At 37.7% G+C, this 19,574-nt stretch overlaps 1 protein-coding gene and 1 pseudogene across 2 annotated transcripts in view; one reads left to right on the forward strand and one right to left on the reverse strand.

Annotated features, from left to right (window-relative positions):
• Window positions 1-19,574, reverse strand: part of ABL1 (ABL proto-oncogene 1, non-receptor tyrosine kinase) — a 134,170-nt gene that overhangs the window by 64,408 nt on the left and 50,188 nt on the right. The gene's annotated exons all lie outside the window — the stretch shown is intronic.
• On the forward strand, window positions 6,955-9,283 carry LOC113619582 (S-adenosylmethionine decarboxylase proenzyme pseudogene; annotated as a pseudogene).

Here is a 19,574-nt window from a genome sequence, read left to right on the forward strand (position 1 = left end):
AGCCCGCGTGCAGCAACGAAGACCCAACACAGCCCAAAATAAATTAATTAATTTTTTTTAAAAATAAATAATGAGAAAAAAATGATATATTTACAAGGTAGTTACCCTTCTCCAGTGTATCCCTTTCTTTTTGTAGCTCTGGTTTCCACCAGGTATCATTTTTCTTCTGCTTCAAGGACATTCTTTTACATTTTTTTTAGTGCAAGCCTGATGGTAATGAATGCTTTCAGTTTTTGATGTCTGAAGAAGACTTTATATTGCCTTTGTTTGTGAAAGATATTTTCACCAAGAAAATAATTCTAGGTTGACGATGTTTTTCTTTTGTTAGTTTAAAGATGTCGCTCCACTGTTGCCTGGCTTACACTGTTTTCACAGAGGAATCTGCTGTCATCCTAACCTTCATTTTCTCTGGCTGCTTTTTTTTTTTTTTCCCCCCTCTGGCTGCTTTTAACATTCTTCTCTATCTATAGTTTTATGCAATTTGAGTATAATGTGCCTTGATACCAGTTTTCTTCATGTTTCTTGTGCTTGGAGCTCCTTGAGATTCTTGGATTTATGGGTTTATTACTTTCATTACATTTGGAGGGGTTTTTTTCAGTCATTTTTTTCTTCTGTTATTTCTTCTATCCCTCACACTTCCTTCCTCCTTCAGACACTCCAATTACACATATAATTGGCCCCGCACTTCACTGATGCTTTGTTCATTAATTTTTTTCAGATTTTTTTCTTTCTGTGTTTCATTTTGGACAGTTTACATTGTTTTCAAAATCACTAATCTTTATTTCTACACTGTTTATTCTGACATCGATTTCATTCAATGTATTCATCTCAGCAATTGTAGTTTTCATCTCTAGAAGTTTATCTTCCATGTCTCTAATTAACACGGTCTTTCCTCTAGCTTCTTAAACATATGGAATACAATTATAATAATTATTTTAATGTCCATATTTACTAATTCTACCATCTGTGTCATTTCTGGTCAGTTACTGGAATATTTCCTACTTCCTTACATACCTAGTAATTTTTGACTGGATGCAGACATTGTGTATTTTACCATGTTGGGTCCTAGATATTTTTGCATTGCTAAAAATATTCTTTAGCTTTGTTGTGAGATACAGTCTGGAAACAATTTGATCCTTTTGGGTTTTGCTCTTAAACGTTGTTAGGCAAGACCAGAGTAGCATTAATTCTTCCATTAATTGGGGCAGGACCCTTGTCATGGTTAATTTTATTTTATTTTATTTTATTTTTGCTGTACACGGGCCTCTCACTGTTGTGGCCTCTCCCGTTTCGGAGCACAGGCTCCAGGGCTCCAGACGCGCAGGCTCAGCGGCCATGGCTCACGGGCCCAGCCACTCCGCGGCATGTGGGATCTTCCCAGACGGGGGCACGAACCCGTGTCCCCTGCATCGGCAGGCGGACTTTCAACCACTGCGCCACCAGGGAAGCCCATGATGGTTAATTTTATCTGTCAGCTTAACTGGGTCACAGAGTATCCAGATATTTGGTCAAACATTATTCTGGTTGTTTCCATGAGGGTGTTTTTGGATGAGACTGCCCTCCTTAATGTGGGTGGATTTCATCCAATCAGTTGAAGGCCTGACTAGAAAAAAAAAAAAACGCTGATCCTCTCCCAAGTAAGACAGAATTCCTCCTGCCTGACCACCTTTGAACTGGTATTCTAGCTTCTGTGTAAGAATGGGATTTAAAAGTATGTGAATTCATTTTTGCTTGTATTTGCACAAAGAAACAATGGAAAGACATCTAAGAAACTGATTATAGTGTTTATTCATGGGAGAAATGAGAATGCAATAACAAAGTAGATACGCACAAGGGTCAGAGTAAGACTTCTCAATCTACACTTTTTTTTTTTTTTTTTGCGGTATGCAGGCCTCTCACTGTTGTGGCCTCTCCCGTTGCAGAGCACAGGCTCCGGACGCGCAGGCTCAGCGGCCATGGCTCATGGGCCTAGCCGCTCCACGGCATGTGGGATCTTCCCAGACCGGGGCACGAACCCATGTCCCCTGCATCGGCAGGCGGACTCTCAACCACTGCGCCACCAGGGAAGCCCTCAATCTACATTTTTATATATTAATTTTTAAACTAGTGAATGCATTATTTTATTAAAAAAAAAAGTCATCACAGAAAATAGGGCTGGCCTGGCTTACCAACGTAAGAACAGGAATCCTAATATCTTGCAGCATGCTGGAATCCAGTAGGGGGGTTCTCTGGAATTTAAGTCTTATTGGTGTTAACTATTTCACAGTAATTAAATCACCTTGGATCAATTCCAAGGCAGATTTATCCTACCATTAAGGCAACAACTTAAGCAATATTTTGCTCAAAAGAAGAGCTAGACTGTGAGCTCCCTAGGCAGCTGAAACTATGTCTTATGTCTGATCCATCTTTGTGTATACCTACAGCCAAGTCCTGTATACAGTCGCTCATTATTGATTGCTTGGGTTGGCTGAATTAAGAACCTAATTCCACCGTTAAGCAAATGGTGTTAAAGTGAATTTCCACAAGCCCTGTTTTCTAAGGGTAGTGATAGACGTCAGTTGTTGGGGGGTTCATTGGAACTCCACTTGGTGACTCCCTGGCCTTTGACCAGATTCTGGAGATATGAGGTTTGCATAAGCACCAGTCTCTCTCTTTTTTTTTTAAATTGAGGTATAGTGATTTATCATATTATATTAGTTTCAGGTGTATAACACAGTGTTTCAAAATTTTTTTAGCTTATACTCCATTTAAAGCTATTATAAAATATTGGCTATATTCCCTGTGCTGTAAAATATATCCTTGTAGCTTATTTATTTTATACATAGTAGTTTGTACCTCTTAATCCCCTCTGCCTTCCCTCTCCCCACTGATAACTACTGGTTTGTTCTCTATATCTGTAAGTCTGTTTCAGTTGTTATATTAATTCGTTTTATTTCTTAGATACCACATATAAGTGACAACATACAGTATCTATCTTCCTCAGTCTGACATTTCACTAAGCATAATACCCTCCAGGTCCATCCATGTCACTGCAAATGGCAAAATTTCATTCTTTCTTATGGCTGAGCAGTATTCCATTATACACATACACACACACATACACCCCACATCTTCTTTATCCATTTGTCTGTTGATGGACACTTAGGTTGCTTCCATATCTTGGCTATTGTAAATAATGCTGTTTTGAACATTGGGGTGTGTGTATCTTTTCAAGTTAGTGCTTTTGTTTTCTTTGGATATATATCCAGGAGTGGAACTGCTGGATCATATGGTAATTTTTTTTCAGTTTTTTGAGGAACCTCCATATTGTTTTCCATAGGGGCTGCACCAATTTACATTCCCACCGGCAGTGTACAAGAGTTCCCTTTTCTCTACATCTTTGCCAACAATTGTTATTTGTGGTCTTTTTTGATGATAGCCATTCTGACAGGTGTGAGGTGATATCTCACTGTGGTTTTGATTTGCCTTTCTCTGATGATTAGTGATGTTAAACATCTTTTCATGTGTCTGTTGGTTATCTCTGTGTCTTCTTTGGAAAAATGTCTGTTCAGGTCTTCTGCCCATTTTAATTGGGTTGTTTATGTTTTTGATAATGAGTTGTATGAGCTATTTACATATTTTGGATAATAACCCCTTATCAGTCATATCATTTGCAGATATTTTTTCCCATTCTGTAGGCTGTCCTTTCATATTGTCGATGGTTTCCTTTGCTGTGCAAAAGCTTTTAAGTTTAATCAGGCCCCATTTATTTATGTTTGCTTTTGCTTCCTTTGCCTTAGGACAGATAAAAAATATATTGTTCTATGCTTTCTTCTAGGAGTTTTATGGTTTCTGGTCTTACTTTTAATCTGAGTTTTTGTATATGGTGTAAGAAAATGTTCTAACTTTATTCCTTCATATGTAGCTGTCCAGTTTTCCCAGCACCACTTATTGAAGAGACTGTCTTTTTCCCCATTATATATTTTTGCCTCCTTTGACAGAGATCAGTTGACCATTTAAGTGCATGGGTTTATTTCTGGGCTCTCTATTCTGTTCTACTGATCTATATGTCTGTTTTTGTGTCACTACCATACTGTTTTGATTATTGCAGCTTTGTAGTATAGTCTGAAGTCAGGGAGTGTGATACCTCTAGCTCTAGTCTTCTTTCCCAAGATTGCATAAGCACCATTCTTACTGACACCATTCTTGTGAGGTCTTCTTTTCCTGGCCCTTTGGGCCAAATACCTGCTCTCTTCATATTTGAACGCATATGTATCTCTCTCTAACTGGTGTAATTTTACCAATCTGAAATTGCAGTTGCCATTTTGAAAATTTTGTTATGAATAAGGTTTTTCATTTAAGAGACACATTAAACACAGAACAAAAAGGGAAGAAACCTCATGAGGAGAGTCTCTGTCTTGCCCATCTAAAAGACAGATCACCTTTTTAAATTGGGAGACCTCCTTTTTTCTACCATACTTATTAAGTGCCAGCTTTTAAAGGACATGACTTAATAGGATGCCAAGAATCTGAATTACTATTTAAATGAGCTGTACTGACTTCAGCTCTGGTAGTTTTTTGTTTTGGCCATGGTTCACGGGCCTAGCCGCTCCGCGGCATGTGGGATGTGGGATCTTCCCGGACCAGGGCACGAACCTGCATCCCCTGCATTGGCAGGCGGACTCTCAACCACTGCGCCACCAGGGAAGCCCTAGCTCTGGTAGTTTTGAGTGGGTCTGTCAAAATGGGTTTTGCCTTGTCTAAGTCTTCTCCTCTCCTTACACAGAGAAGATAATCAGCCACTCGTATCTATCTGCAGTCAGCTTGCTCTCACTTCTTTCTTCCTTCCTTTCCCATATTTTCTCTTTTCTTGGGAAAGTCTGGAGATTAACTAATTATAAATAGTTTTTCTGTCCTTATGTGCAGACTCAAGAAATACTAGTACAGATTAACAGTCCAAAATTTCCATAAGAAAGAGAGAAAAATTAAACTATTTTTGCTTCTACTTTTCCCTTGCTGAAATTATAACCCAAAAGTTTAAATGTGGGTTTGGGTAATAGTTTTATTTCCTATACCTAGGCTTAGTATATCCAAGAGTCTTAAAAATCTTTTTGGATATATGACCATAGGAGGTTTATTTATATTAAAATATTTATGTAATATTCCTGATAATTAGATGATTCTTTGGACTATATACAAGAGTGAGATAAAATTAGCTTAAAAATAACTATGCCTCCTGATTTTATCATGATATAAAAATAATGCAATAATTAAATCAATGTAAGATTTGGGGTTAATTTCTCATGGTTTAAACCTTCTAAATTAACTTTATTAGTTCTATGGATCCAGTAAATTATCACTGTTTCCACAAATTGTTTAAAATTATAAAAAATAAAATTGAATTTAGTTGAAAGAACTTATATAATAAAATATCTTTTTTAAATGACTTAATCTCATGAATTCTTATAATGCTTTAAATCATAAAGATTTGATGTGTTGGTCTAAGTTTCAATTTCCAGATGTTCAGTCCACTTAAAGATCTGTTAAACAAATGATAAATTGAGTTAATTAATAATCTTTGGATATATGGATAATTTCTAACTAAAGGAAAAGATCCAAACATTGGGCACCACGTATAGTTTTAAATTACCCTTTTTCCTTATTTTTATATAAAAATTACCTATAAATTGATTAACTGGATATGTAAATGTCTCTAAATGATATATCCATGCTTATTTTGCCACTTTAAAATTTGTTAAAGTGACATAAAATGTATGCTCATAGAAAAATTTGCTAGACAGTTATTGGTTTCCAGTCTTCTAGTTTTCTCTTGTGTCTAGAAACTTTAACTTTAAAGTTGGCTAATATAAATGGTTACAGAGAAATAGGAATAGGTACATAAGATAAATGTGGTTTGTCTGTTTTTTTCATTAAGAAAATTATTAGTTTATTAAGACAGTAAACCAATATAATCTATGCATTGTTTTATTTAATGTGATATAATCAGTTAAATTTTACAACTAGTTAAGAGGTTTAATTTTATCATCTATGGGACTTCCCTGGTGGCGCAGTGGTTGGGAATCCGCCTGCCAATGCAGGGGACATGGGTTTGAGCCCTGGTCCAGGAAGATCCCACATGCCGCAGAGCAACTAAGCTTGTGCGCCACAACTACTGAGCCTGTGCTCTAGAGCCCGGGAGCCACAACTACTGTGCCCACATGCCACAACTACTGAAGCCCACGCACTTAGAGCCTGTGCTCTGCAACAAGAGAAGCCACCGCAATAAGAAGCCCGCACACTGCAATGAAGAGTAGCCCCCGCTTGTCTCAACTAGAGTAAGCCTGTGTGCAGCAACAGACCCAAGGCAGCCAAAAATAAATAAATAAAAAATAAAATTAAAAAAAAATTTTGTCATCTATTCATAAACACATACCTAAGAAGGTATATTAATTAATTCCAAGTTTTATAAATGATAAAAGATACCAGAGGACAAATTTGATGATAAACTATTAATGGTAAAGGTAAAGGGTCTGAGGAAAATAAACTTTGTCTAGATTTATAATGCCTACAGATAGTGAATTTGAAGAAAATATTGAATTGTGTTTAAAAACACTGGAAATCTTGGCTCAATGTTAATAAATTTATTTATTCATTAAGAAAAGGACTTATAAATCTTTATTGCAAAATTTTAAATGAATGATAGATAAAAAGTAAAATCAGAATTTGGGTTTTCTTTCTGTAAAGTGACCAAGTTATTCCACTGCCAGATAAAAGATTCCTTTCCTTTTTATCAACAAAATATTATGTTAACTATCTGAATTTTCTGTCATTACTCAAGAATCATTTTGAAAAGAAGTTCCCCCCTTTTTTTTTTAAGTTTCTATAATCAACAATTTCTTGTCTTTGGATACTATGACATGTCATATACAGAGGGGGTTGGAACATGCATAGAGAAACAGCATTTCTGACTTGGTGAATCAGAAAAGTGAAGCCAGGAAACTACGAATGCTGAAGAGTGCAGAGTAATCTTAGAAGGGACAGAGGCGGGTGATCTCCAAACTCTGTACACTTATCTCTCACTGACCCTTGAACTACTCATACTCATATGTGGGACAGACTCAAAACAGCTCAGCTAAAGACAAAAGATCTAAAGATAGAAACAACAACAAAAAACTCCGAGTGTTTGGAGAAAACCCTAAGCAACACACAAAAAAGCTACTAGAACTGATAAGTGAATTTAGCATATTGCAGGATACAAGTTCAGTATACAAAAGTCGTTCTTACTTCTATACATTAGCAATAAAAAGTTAGAGGCTTCCACAGTATGGCCGGCGACATTAGCTAGCGCTCGCTCTACTCTCTCTAACGCGGAAACAGCGGACTACAAGGGACTGAGCTGTATCTGCCTCTATTTCCAACAGACTCACGTTCAACTTTCGCTCACACACACACAAAAAAAAGCCAGGAAAATTTTATTAATCCTTTAAAAAAAAGTTAATATAAAATTATAGCAAAAATGGGACCTGAACTTTAGTTAACACAGCTGGAACAATTCGCAGCTGCGGCAGCAGCGGCGGGAGAAGAGATTTAATTTAGTTGATTTTCTGTGGTTGGTGGTTGTTCGCTAGTCTCATGGTGATGGAAGTTGCACATTTTTTCGAAGGGACCGAGAAGCTGCTGGAGGTTTGGTTCTCCAGGCAGCAACCCAGCGCAAACCAAGGATCTGGGGATCTTCGCACCATCCCAAGATCTGAGTGGGACATACTTTTGAAGGATGTGCAGTGTTCAATCATAAGTGTGACAAAAATTGACAAGCAGGAGGCTTATGTACTCAAGTGTTTGTCTCCAAGAGACGTTTCATTTTGAAGACATGTGGTACTACCCTCTTGCTGAAAGCACTGGTTCCCCTGTTGAAACTTGCTAGGGATTACAGTGGGTTTGACTCAAAGCTTCTTTTATTCTTGTAAGAATTTCATGAAGTCTTCTCACCAAGGGTACCCACACCGGAACTTCCAGGAAGAAACAGAGTTTCTTAACGCAATTTTCCCAAATGGAGCAGCACATTGTATGGGAGGCATGAATTCTGATCGTTGGTACTTGTATACTTTGGATTTCCCAGAGAGTCGGGTAATCAATCAGCCAGATCAAACCCTGGAAATTCCGATGAGTGAGCTTGACCCAGCAGTTATGGACCAGTTCTGCATGAAAGATGGTGTTACTGCAAAGGATGTCACTCGTGAGAGTGGAATTCGTGACCTGATACCAGGTTCTGTCATTGATCCCACACTGTTCAATCCCTGTGGGTATTCAATGAATGGAATGAAATCGGACGGAACTTATTGGACTATTCACATCACTCCAGAACCACAATTTTCTTATGTTAGCTTTGAAACAAACTTAAGTCAGACCTCCTATGATGACCTGATCAGGAAAGTTGTGGAAGCCTTCAAGCCAGGAAAATTTGTGACCACCCTGTGGTCACACAGAGTTCTAAATGTTGCACAGTGCTTTCTTCACCCCAGAAGATTGAAGGTTTTAAACGTCTTGATTGCCAGAGCGCTACGTTCAATGATTACAATTTTGCTTTTTTTTCCCCAGTTTTGCTAAGCAGCAGCAACAACAGCAGAGTTGATTAAGAAAAATGAAGAAAAAACGCAAAAAGAGAACACACATAGAAGAAGGTGGTGGCTGCTTTTTAGATACTGATACCAAGGGCCATGCTTTTCATAACCACCACCTTGTAGTTGCAGAAAGCCCGAGATGTAATGATAGTGTAATCATTTTGAATTATAGGCATTATTATATCAAGGAGTTAGATATCTTGCATGCATGCTCTCTTCTGTGTTTAGGTATCCTATGCCACTCTTGCTGTGAAATTAAAGTGCATGTAGAAAAAACCTTTTACTATATGAAACTTTACTACACTTGTGAAAACAATTCAATTTGGTTTCTGTACAGTGTAATATTTCTCCAGGTACCATCCAAAATTCCCCACAGACAAGGCTTTCATCCTCATTAGGCGTTGGCCTCAGCCTAGACATCTGGGACTATTCTATTAAATTGCTACCAGGATTTTGCATCCAGTTACCTCCACTTACTAGAACATACTGTCTACTAATGTTACTGAAACCAATTTCTACTTCATACAGATGTTTTTGCAGCACCAATCAAAGTTCTTTTTCCACTAGTCGAGTCCTCTAAGAAAATGACTGCAGTTATCCATTTTGTGTATTACGGGCTTCCCTGGTGGGGCAGTGGTTGAGAGTCCGCCTGCCAATGCAGGGGACACGGGTTCGTGCCCCGGTCCGGGAAGATCCCACATGCCGCGGAGCGGCTGGTCCCGTGAGCCATGGCCGCTGAGCCTGCGCGTCCAGAGCCTGTGCTCCGCAACGGGAGAGGCCACAACAGTGAGAGGCCCGCGTATCGCAAAAAAAAAAAACAAAAAAAAAAAACAAAAACATTTTGTGTATTACTATCTCACTGCTTCCCATACTTGTGTGACTTTTATTGATTAATTCCTCACCATGGGTTTCTCCCTCCCAACCACACCCCCGCCATAAAACAATACACTGTTACACTGTGGGTTTACACTAACCTTATACCCCAGAGGGGGAACGGGGTGGGGGGGATGGACTCTGGGCTTAATTTTCTTTTAAGGTCTAGGGAGTTTGGCATTTTTCGTTACTATGAGCTCTTTTGGAATAAGCTGGTGTTGATTAGCAAAGAAGGTGTAGATTGATACTAGGGAATATTGGCAGAACTGTATGGAAACCGTATGCCATTCTGTCCCCCCCGTTAAATGAGATTAGCCTCTCATGAGTACCATGGCTTTATTAACTTGCTAAGTAGTAGTATAAAAGAATTATCACTAAATTTGTTAGCAAGGAGATTTAAGATAAAGGTTGTATTGGATTCAACAAATCAAGTCAGCTCGGATGATGCACCTTAACTTTTACTTTCGCAGCCTTTTCCACTAATTTCTATCAATGGTGATGCCATAAACTTTGGTTCAAAGCAGAATCGATGTCTTTGCCATCTTGTGACTTAAAAAGTTCTGTGACTTTGTGATGCATGTGATAGTGTTCTGACGGTTCCTCTTACTGGTATTTCTTTCACCGTGGAGTAACATCAAGTGATGAATGAGAACGGTTCAGATTACTCAGACATACTACACAGTGAAGCAGAATGCTATCCATAAAACATAACATACAAAATTCCAAAATGGTCAATGGGAAATGACTAGAAATACAGGCTTAAAAGAGTTGGCATCTTTTAGCTGTATTTGCTAATATGGACATCTAAGCAGCTGAGAAAAGAGCAAAGTTGACTCAATTTTGTATTTCTTCTTGTCCTCAAACAGTTTTTGATTCTTTCTGGATTGATGCAGTGATGTTTTTGTTCCCTCCATACTTATAAATGAAACACTTTTTTTTTTAGTGTTTCTAAACATAAATTCTACTTGGTTTGAAATCAAGTGGTTGGAACACTTTTGACTTTTAAACATGTTGATTCAGAGCTTCCCTGAAGAAGCTTTCGATCAATGGATCAGTCCGATTCTGCAATTAGCGCGCAGTACCTAATGTTTTGGTGCTGTTATGAGGACCAATGCTCAAAGTGGATTTTCTTCTTGAACAGTGTCCCAGTAGATTTGATGAACGTTTATTGGCTTGAGGTCTGATTCCCCCCACCCCAACAGATTTAAGATTTCTATTTAATGTTGAAAAACGGCACAAATTTGTATGGAACAAAGCCTAGAAAAATGAAAACTAGATTGAATAGTAATCTAAATTAATCCTAGTGTGTATGACAGAGGAGGGAAAATTTTGGTGCCATAATTTCTCTCTTCGTGGTGTTGGACTTAAATCAGTTGAAATGTATTTCTGTACCACAATTTAAGCTTCAATAAAGGTTTGCTTAATTCATTGTCTAGCGAAAAAAAAAGTTAGAAAGATTAAATAACAATTCTATTTACAATATCGTTTAACAATACTATTTATATACTTAATGAAAGATGTGCAAGCCCTGTACACTGAAAATTATTAAGACATTGGAAAGGGAAATTATAAAATACCTAAATACACTGAGAGACATACTCATGGATTGTAGAATATTGATTCCTCATGAAGCCAATATTAAGACGGCAATCCCCTCCAAATGGATAATAGACAATGCAATCTCAATCAAAATCTTCACTGGCTTTTTTGAAGAAATTGACAAGGTAATTCTAAACTTTATAAGGACAGGCAAAGACCTAGAATAGCTGAACAATTTTGAAAAAGAACAATAAAATCTGATGACACCTTAATTCAAGATACATTATACAGCTACAGTAACCAGGATAGTATGACATTGGTAGAAGAACAGACACATATCAACAGAATCAGAATAGAGTCCATCTGTAGGTCCATATTTACACTTGTCCTATGACCCAGAAATTCCATTCCTAGGTATTTCTCCAGCAAAAATAAAAGCGTATGTCCACACAACGACAAGTACAGGACTGTTCATAGCAGCAGTATTCATAAGAGCCCCAGCAACGGAAGCAATTCATATGTTATCCACTGATAAATGGATAAACAAACTTAGCAAGGAAAAGAAAAAAGACAGTATACACAACAACATGAATGAATACCAAAAAGTCATGCTATGTGGAAGAAATCAAATACAAAAGTCTATGGTTTTTGTATTATTCCACTTACATGAACTTCTTGAAAAGGCAAAATTACAGAGACAGAAGGCAGATGGATAGTTGCCTGGAATCAGTGGTTGGAGAAGGGAATTAACTGGAAAGGGGCACAGAAAAAATTGTTATAACGAGGGAACTGTTTTATAATCTCAGTTGTGACAGAGGTTCCATGATTACGCACCAAAATTCATCAAAACGTACACTTAAAATGGGTGGACTTTATTACATGTAAAGAATACCTTAATTTTTTTTTAATTACTTAAAAAAAATCTCCCAACCCAGGCCCTAATATTCTATACATATCCTCCCCTGACTAGGACTCTGTCAAGGTGCTGTTCAGTGTTCTCCATTTACTTCACTAAGATTGCCTTCCTTGACAGGCTTCCCTGAAGGTCTGTGAGGAGTTGATGTTAACGAAGTTCAACTATATTTCACTTATAAAAACCATTATGTTACAGATTTTCTCATCACGATATCAATAATGGTTGACACATAACTTTTTACTTACTGTATCAAGCACTCTATATGCAATATCCCACTGAAATCCCATCAAACCCTTTAGGGAGGTGGCATTATGATCGACTTTCTTACTGAGGCCATAAGACTAAAGTTATTTGTCCAGGGTCACAGCTAATACATGATAGAATCTAGATCAGGACTCAGACTGGACTATGTGTACCCCTTGGAAGTAAATGAAGATTTTCCAGGGGTTATTAGACACGGATCACTTTTAAGAGGATAAACTCCCAAACCTCAGCCTTCCTGTGTACTCTTCGTACGACCAATCTGCCTGAGCCAATGCACCTGCAACCCTCCCAGTAATTCTTTCCCATGGCCCTTTCACTATCACCTGTCATGCACTTTACCAAGGCAAAGCTCACTCTCACCACGGAGCACTGCTTACCAGTACGAACACCTCTGGGAGGACAAACACAGCTCCAAACATTGGCGTTAGTGAAGCCTCCTTTCCTTATGGCACCTTAAACCCACAGTTTTATGACTCTCCTGGCTGCATTCACATTACTGTTAAGGGTGAAGCATGGGGCTGGAAGAGGGGCCTTGGAGGTTGCTCTGAACTCATGTACATCACAGAATGGGCTGGTATGTGTAAAGACAATTTTTTGTTTAACCACCTTGCTTCTTCAATCCCCCTGCTATTCTTAAAGAATTCATTGTTATTATAGGAAGAGGCAGAGAACAAAGTCAAGAAAGGGCTGGTAGGAAATACTGAAGGCACAGGTTTCTCATTTCATCCAGGTAACAAACCGTGGCAAAGTACTGTACAATTTTCAAGAAATAGAAAAAGCACACTGGGAAATACCAATCAATCTCATGGCATGTCTCCTCTGTATTTCCACTATTCTCAAGTAGTGTGAAAGAGCTTGGTGGTTATTGTTTTCTTTTCTTTTTCTTTTTTTTTTTTTTAGAGATTCTTATTTTTACTTGAAAAGTAAAAATAAAAACAACAACAACAAAAAAAAACAACTAAGGTACACATTGGGAATTGAACTACTATAGTTTTTCTTTCTAGAGATGTGACATCCATGTTTTCTGGTCAGTAACGTTCTACCAAATATTGTACTAAACCAGTGTACCAAATCCAAGCAGACAGATGACCAGTAAAGCTGTTTGCTATTGGTGATCATTCTTGATTTGCCAAAAGATTCTTAGATGCTGTAAATCCACATTTATTTTTTACTTGGGCACAAGTCTCCTGCTCCTTGTTACTTATCTACCTTTTCTGATTATTGGAATAATACACTTAGCAATTTGAGATTAATTTAACAGGAATATGTTACAGGTTCCATTGCGAGCAATAACTTAGTAACAGTCATTAATATACGTTTTGTAAGTTCCACACTTAATGTTGGGCCCAGTGTCTTCTCTGCCTTTCATTAATAACATCTACAAAGTAAATTAAATTGTACTCTGAGAAGCAGAACATCCACTTTAACATATGGTGTAGGATACAGTGTTTTCAAATGCAACCTTCTTAAACATGCAAGAAGCCAGGAGAAAAAGGTCTGATGAATATTCAACAAACAACAGGGGTTACTCCTAAGGGGAGTGATCAAGAGAAAGAGACATTTACTTATTTTAAAATAATGAGTAAATACTACCTTTGTAATAAAAACAATTACAACCAAAAAGTATTCATCAGAATAAGAATTAAAAGGTAATCATTTGTTTACTGGAAGCTTCTGGAAGCTGTATCAATTCTGACCTGCTGAAGAGATGAACACCAAAGGGCGGGAAAAGGAGAGAAAAAAAGGGAAAAAATGAAAAGGTACCTGGCCTAATCTCTTGATGTAGTGTTTGAACTTTGAGAACAGGTCCATGGGTCCTGGCAACAGAGATTTGCACCTGGAATCACAAACGCACTAGTCCTGGGAGCGGGAAGAACATCCCGTGTTCTTTTATTACCAAAATATTCCTATATGGAAAATGCCTGGAATAACTGTCAAACACAAATAAGAATGGTTTTGGCAGCAAGATTTAAATGTTAACCATCACGTTGTTGAATGCTTTGTATGCAGTGACCACCCAATACTTACGGAGTAGCACTCACAACAGGGTCTGACATAGTTAAGAGTAATGTAAGTTTGCTATCGTTATCATTATACTGCATTCTAGTAGTAGAGAAATGTGAAAAGCATTTCACTGATTCATTCATTCACTCAATAAGTTTCTACTAAACATCTACTTTGTGCCAGGTAATAGAATATGTACTGAGATTTAATAAAAGCACAAGATAGGCATGTTCCTGTGCTAAGCGAGCTTACAGTCCAGGAGGGGAGGGGCAGTGAACAAAGTATCACATTAATTAAAGTATAATTATAAATCAAAATAAGTTCTCCAAAGACAAGAATAAATCCTATGAGAGAATACAACAAAATGAAAGTTTATATAAAAAATTCTTAATGACTTGCATATGTTTTATAAATTCCTGCTTTTAAAAGATTCTCTCATTAAAATTCTTTTGATAAAGTAAAAGTCAGAGTAGAGACTACCAGTATCTTATTTTTTATTTCTATTCAGTTTTTTAAAATTTTAATTTTAATATTGTGGTATCATACCTAAACTAGAAATTTATATCCCACTTGAAAATATACTGATTGCTTAATCAGCCCAGCCATGGCTTTTTGTTAAGAATTTTTCATGTTTACAAAGTGAAAACCACTTATTCTCTAATTTATCTATTTAGTCAGTCAGTCGTGATTTCTAGACATCAGAGTCCCTTAAAGAGAAATATACCTAAACAACAAAAAAATGTGGCCAGTTATGCAAAATAAAGGTACCAAATTAAATCTTTAAGCTATGAATACGATAATCAATATATCATATCTGGACACAACTCTATTCATAAATGCAATAACTTTAAGCAAAAAATTCTAAAACCACCCACTTCATAATATCTGGGTAATTATTCCTTCCTGTCGCTATAAATGAAATACTCAGTGGCCAACGAGCTACATAAGACAGCATGGCAAGGAGCAGTTCACCAATGAACAAAAAGCCCAATTGTAGTACAAGTGGATGCTCACAGGAAACCCCTGGGTCTTCTAACTAGTCCAACTAGCTTTATGCTTCCTTACCACACATTGGACAAAGTGCTAAAGAAATGCGAAGAGAGTCGCTCTTTTGAGGGTACCAGGAGAGAGGTGTCTACAGTCAGGAATAATCATATTCTGCCAGTGGGTCAACTGATGACGCTTTCACACAAACTGATGATTTAAAAAAAAAAAAAAAAAAACACTCCAGGAATTAAAAATATGCTTTAGGGAATTCTAAAATGCATACTTTTTTTCCAATCTGAAAACTAAAACAGATCTGAAGAAAAATGGAGCCTGAATCATAACCAAGGTTTCATTATTTAAAATCATTTTCCTTAACTTATAGCAAAAGCATACGAAACGGCTTGCCCCTTTGATGACTTCCTGATGGCAACATATCAGGGGAACCCTTCGGGAAGTCATGTGACCCAGTCAAGAAGATCATCCATTTTGAAAGTGTTTCCCAGTGTATCATCAGTACTGGCGGTAGGACTGTAATCAAAACAATGCAGTTGAGAAACGCAGCCATTAATCATTTTATTTTGGAAACCAATTAGGGGATGATGAAGGAAGAAAAAACATGATTCATTTGTTTTGATGAAATCTGGCCTTCAAAAGATAGAATGGGCCAGGAAACACACATATTTTTATGTTCTAAGGTATCTTAAACTTGGCCTTTAAAAAAAGATTCTTCCCAAGCTCAGTAAATGAACAAAATAAATCAGCTAGTTGATGAACTTGACTATGATATATTCGGCTAACTTTATGGATGTAAGCTTGCAGGTAAAAAAATATATATGACCTAAGGGCAGTCACAAACTTTGCTGTTTGAAGCACCAAACTCAACAAGATAGCGATGGACCATGATCCAAGGTCACCTGCAGGATGATGGTGGCTCACGTTTGAAACTGCATCATTAGCTGTGTTTACCTGACTCTTTAAAAAGCAGGCAAAGCTCAGTACTAAAACTCAAGTCAAAATGTGCAGTTCACAACACAGCTTGTATGGACCAGATCTGTTTCTTAGAAGAAACAGTCTGAAACTTCTAAAATGCACGGAGAGGATAATATAAACAATGCTCTGAAAGGTTTAAGAACATTTCAATGACAGGAAATCCTCATTATTATGACTACCACCAGTTAAAAATGCAAGCACAACTACGTAGACAGTACAGTATTATTTGAAATATCTCTTAAAATATCCTATTTCTTTTTAAAATATCCTTTTTTAAGTTTTATTGAAGTATAGTTACTTTTCTCTTAAAATATCCTATTCAACATTTTCCACACACCTTAACCCATCTTATACCCTCCCCCATTCAATACTTCCACTCTTTGTGCTTCCCAGGACCCCACATCAGAAATCTTATTTGACACGGTTACTGGTTTGTTATAGAGAAGGGGTACAAGTGGAGGGCTGGGAGGATGAAGAAGTTCTTGAAGGACCAGTCGGTGCAGGAGGTAGCTGATAGAAACTGGAAAGGAAAAAGAAGAAAATCAAGAGACAAGCAGTGACATGAAAGGGGTCACCTCACTGGAGAGGCTTTCGGTTACTTGTGGCCTCAGGCTACCATGTGGCCTCTTGAAGGGCAGAATGTAAAGTTCTCAGTTTGACCAACCAACTCAGTGTCAGGAGAAAGGAAAAATGACACATTAGCAATGGGAAGCTCAGAGCGAATTCCCAGAGGCTGTCAAGACTCAACCTAAGTGATGGTGTGTCCTCGCACAGATGTAGGGCTTACCTCAGAAGTGAACCCCGAGGCAACCTAGGTCTACTTCCTAGATGAAAATGCTGTTCTATTTTCAACTTCATTTCTTACTTTCATTCTGTCTGGATGGAAGAAAGATGATTTGGGGGTTTAAGTCCTGGCTTGGTTCTAAACCAACTGGGATATTTAGGCAAGTTAATCCACATCTCTGGGTCTATTTAACTTCTTAAATTCTAAACCTTCTTTCTTAAGAGTCATTTCCCTTCTTGAAATATATCCTTGAGAATGTCCTTTCATGATGAGTTTCTCAGTGGTAAATTCTTTTTGTTTTTATTTATCTGAAAATGTCTTTATTTCATTCTCATTCTTGAAAGACTGTTTTATGGCTATACAATTCTAGGTTAATAGCTATTTTCTCTGCCTACTTTGAAAATATTATTCTACCGTTCCAGGGCTTCTACTCTTGCTGTAGAAAAGCCAGCCGTCACTCTAATCCTTTGTAGGTGATCTGTCTTTTCTCTCTAGCTATTTTAAGAGTCTTTTCCGTCTTTGATATTCTATAGGTTCACTATGTATTTAGACATGGGTTTCTTTCCTTCTTTTCCTTTCCTTTTTGACTGTGTTGGACTTTGATGGGCTTCCTGAACCTGAGAACTTTTATCTCTCTACCACACTTAGAACTTAGGACAAGAGAGGACCCCGTCCTCAATTCCACAATTTAACAGACTGCAGCTCTCCCCACAAGGCAAGGGGTCTGAAGGCTCAGGGGATGTGCCCACCAAGAGCCTAACTACCATATTCTAGGTATCCAGGACCCTGGAATTCCCTACCTAATCAGCTCCAAGCCCACATTCAGGGCTTACATGGATCTCTTCCCAGGTCTACTCTGAAGGTGGAATGCACCAGCAGTGTGGGGGGCAGATTAAACATGCCAGAGGTATCCTCTAGTGGCATGTTTGTGAGAAATGTGAACAGAGATTATATAGGCAGGCTGAAACATCTATACATGTGTGCTTGAGGCCCCTCACAGTACACAAAAAAGCTGGGGGAAGAAAGAGAAGAGGGTCAGGCCATAGGTCAGGGTCTGGCTCAGTCTGTGCTGCTACATGCCAGTGCAAAACTCTGTGAAGTTCAAACCCTCTAAATTTCTAGGTTACTATGGTATATTCACCAAGGCAGGAGTATAGAACATATTTTATTTAGTAATTTGTTACACTTGTAACTTTTAAATATTTAGACATATAGTTTGTGGGCCTCCATTTATACTGATGCCCTAACTTCCACAAATGACAAGGGATGGCCTGCTGTTTATCAATTATAAAAATTCTCACCAGTTATCTCTTTCAATATTTCCTCTTTGCCATTCCCCCTAGCATCCTCTTATGTTCTTGGAACTCCAATTAAACATAAGTTGGATCTTCTCACTATATACCCTGTCTCTTAACCAATCATATTTTCTATCTCTTTAAACTGCAAGCTGTGTTACTTCTTCAGATTTATCTTCCAATTCATTAATTCTCTCTTCAGCTATATCTATTCTGATATTCAACCCCTCCTTGAATTTTTTATTTCAAAGATTACACTTTTCACTTCTTGACATTATATTTGGTTTTTAAAATAAATTTGCCTGGTTGTTCTTGATGATATCTTTTTCTTTACTCATATTTTCAATTCCTTCTTTTGTTTCCAAAAATTACTAAGTGATTTTATTTTATATTCAATATCCAGTATTTCCAGTATCTGAAATCTTTAGATGTCAGAGTTTACTGTGATTTCTATTGACTCTTGCTCATGATATCCTGTCTCTGTGTGTCTGCCTGTCTCTTTTGGTGTGTTCATTTTAGTTGGAATGATCCATGGGAATTCTTTGAGTCCAAAGAAGACTTCAATTTGCTTCTGCCATGTGCCCACGGACACTAAAAACCTAGGTCCACTTTAAATCAAGATTTCCAACTTGCAATTATGGGGGAGCAGTGTCACACAAATAGTATAAAATCAATTTCCAAACCCATGTGAGAGCTAGTCAGTAGCCACAAGTTCTCATGTGACTTTTTTTTTTTTTACTTTGTCCTCCACCCAAAGCCAAAAGTGAAATGGAAAATTTTCTTTGCTGCTTGATACTGTGTAAAGTACTCCTCTCCTAGTCCACCTTTCCTCTGAGAGTGTAACCTCTCTGAAGTCTTGGCTTTACAAGAAATCGTCTTGGATCAGCAAGCCCTTCCTCTACCCTAAGAGAGCCCAAGCTTGTCACAGGCACACTACTCTCCTCCCTCACCCCACCAGAGTTCTGGGTCATTTGAATCTGTATACCCAGGGCATCATCAATTTCTGGGGTTAAAGTTTTGTGAGGAGCAGATTATTTACATGGTCAGGGAATGTCTTCCCCACAGATTGCTTTTTAGTTGCAAGAGGAAAACTAGCAACTGATTATCCAATGGAGGAACCAAACCACACCCTTGACTAGATAATCAAAATTAATGTCACTAATGACAGGCAGAAGGACACTGTGTGCACCTGGATGATACCATGAGAAAGAAATAACATCACTCCTGTAGTGTTCTAACCAAGAATGTGTAACCTGAATCTAACAGTAGGGAAATATCAGACCAAGACTGAAAAACATTCTATAAAATAACTGGCCTTTACT

The sequence above is a fragment of the Aethalodelphis obliquidens genome, unplaced genomic scaffold, assembly GCF_003676395.1.
Source record: "Aethalodelphis obliquidens isolate GAN/ISIS:26980383/991018 unplaced genomic scaffold, ASM367639v1 scaffold7, whole genome shotgun sequence".
NCBI classification, from domain to species: Eukaryota; Metazoa; Chordata; class Mammalia; order Artiodactyla; family Delphinidae; genus Aethalodelphis; species Aethalodelphis obliquidens.